The 2,391-nt window shown below is 35.5% G+C and overlaps 1 protein-coding gene across 1 annotated transcript in view; it reads left to right on the forward strand.

Moving 5' to 3' along the window:
- LOC117103558 (fibropellin-1-like) overlaps window positions 1–2,391 on the forward strand; it is a gene marked incomplete at its 3' end in the record, with an annotated part of 41,694 nt that overhangs the window by 14,984 nt on the left and 24,319 nt on the right. The gene's annotated exons all lie outside the window — the stretch shown is intronic.

Raw genomic sequence — 2,391 nt, forward strand, 5'->3', positions numbered from 1 at the left:
GCTGTACATATTATGATTCCATAATATGATGATAGTTATAAATAAATAACCCGGTAAATAATCCTTTAGCAAATTAGTAATAATTTACCTTCTAATATTCAACTCATCACACACCTATGCTAACCAACATCAAAGATACTAGAAATACAAGATAGAGTTCTCCCAAAGATACTAGAAAAAACAAAAACAAAAAGTGTTCCACCGAAATGCATGGTGGGAATACGAAAAATGGGACGCCCCCTACAGCTGGATCTAAAAAAACTTGTGCCAAACTTTCGTTACCAAGTCGTCGCGTAATTTATTATCAATTCTCAACAAAGATCCTGTCTCTTATACACATCTAGATGTGTATAAGAGACAGTATATATATATATCCCAAGTTTGAAAATAATGATATTTTTACTATAATAAAGCATTTTGCAAACTGTATTGTATATTAGATAGTAATCATATTATAGATAGTACGGTAATACTTATGAACGCCAAGCTTACTGGTTAAAATACATAATTACCTTTACCGAGCATGCATTAAAAGAAAATAAAAAAATTAAAACCAGAGAAAATTAAAAATAAAATTTTTAAAAATAATTGAAAAATATGAGAAAAGAGAAAAAGAAGGACGCTAACAAAGAATAGGCCCAGAGGAAAAGAAAAAGATAACGAAGCGGAGAAAATTAAAACTGTGTAAAACCTTATTATCGGCGACGACAATTTAGGCCTACAGACCGCACGAGATCGTACAGATACAAATATCTTTTTGGTACGGGTTGATCAAAATGACGTGTGTACGGGTTAACCAAGACGTGGGTGCGGGTCGACCAAAATTTGTGTACGGCTTAACCAAAGTGGGTACGGGTTGGTATGGGTACGGGTTTGTTTGGGTACGGATTGACCGACACCCGTTCAGACATTACATTTTAGGGCCAGGCCTCCGGTGGCTACGCCTATGATCGACTGACCTCAACAAAACAGTGCCTGTGGAATTGAATTCGTTGTGATCGGATTCCGTGGTAATCGGGAGTAATAAAGATTGTAGCACCCAATCGCAACGGGTAACAATTGCGATATCGATTACATATCGACTATTGGTGAGTGCGATTGGGTGTCGCAATTGCTATTTCGCCTCCTTTATCCTTATTTACCGTTTTTCTTTCTGGTTATACCCATGTCGTTCCATGTGCCATCTTGTGTTTAAAAACAGTGTTTGTTATGCCTATATCATTACGTATAATGCAAATTCCAACCCATGCAATCAAGTGGATTATGTAATTTTTAAAAAAGGTCACATGCCTCTTGGTTATGATTCGCGATCATTCAGGTATTACCATAAAACGCTGATCAGACTCGTCAAAACTAAAACTAGAACTTCAATGGTTTAAAGCATATGCAAAGAAAAAAAAGAAACCAGCGCTAAACTTAGCGAAATTTAAAGATAAACAAACACAAATAAAGTACCGGAACAAAGTTAATTAAAAACTAAGCATAATACCATAGTCAACAATACAAACAAAATGGAACAAAATAGTAAGTACATGCAAAGAGGCAGCAGCAATTGAAGTGGTAGGATTTAAAGACAAGAAAAATAAATCGCAAAATGAAGACATCGTAAGACTATCCAATAAACAAAAGAAACTGAGAACTGATATTTGCCAATCAAGACAAAACATAAGAGAACTACTTCGCAGAAGAAGAAATCAAACGCTAAAGGAACTCCATAACAAATTAAATCAGGAAAAGGAAGAAAATATAGAGGCAAAAGTTAAAGAAATGGAAAAATGTAAGGATAATCCAAGGAAAATGTTCGAAGCAGTAAGAAGTCTAAGAATATATTCTAAAAAGAAATTGCTTATAGACCGTGAGTACGGCTTAACGTCAAACGAGAAAATACAATGTGAAATATTGACACAACATTTTAAGCAGATATACAATAAAATTTACATCAAAGAAATCGACAATATCACACCCGTTGAAATGAAAACACCATTCGCGTGCGACGAAATTGAACGTGCAGTAAAAGCTTATAACAAAGATACTAGAAATACAAGATAGAGTTCTCCACACAAAAAAAGTGTTCCACCGCGTTCCACCGAAATGCATGGTGGGAATACGAAAAATGGGACGCCCCCTACAGCTGGACCTAAAAAAACTTGTGCCAAACTTTCGTTACCAAGTCGTCGCGTATTTTATTATCAATTCTCAACAAAGATCTAGATATAAAAACAAACTGGAATAGACACCCAGACAGTGACATCGGTGAATACATGACCTCCTTGGTGGCGGTAGAAATCGTTGCTATTATCCAAATAATACACAAAACAATTAAAGCATAATCATGAATCAGTAAAGAATAAAACAACAATACAGCGCAGAATCGCATGGCCGGACGCACTC

This window comes from Anneissia japonica, unplaced genomic scaffold (genome assembly GCF_011630105.1).
Source record: "Anneissia japonica isolate Jap-2015-1 unplaced genomic scaffold, ASM1163010v1 scaffold287875_len126108_cov110, whole genome shotgun sequence".
NCBI classification, from domain to species: domain Eukaryota; kingdom Metazoa; phylum Echinodermata; class Crinoidea; order Comatulida; family Comatulidae; genus Anneissia; species Anneissia japonica.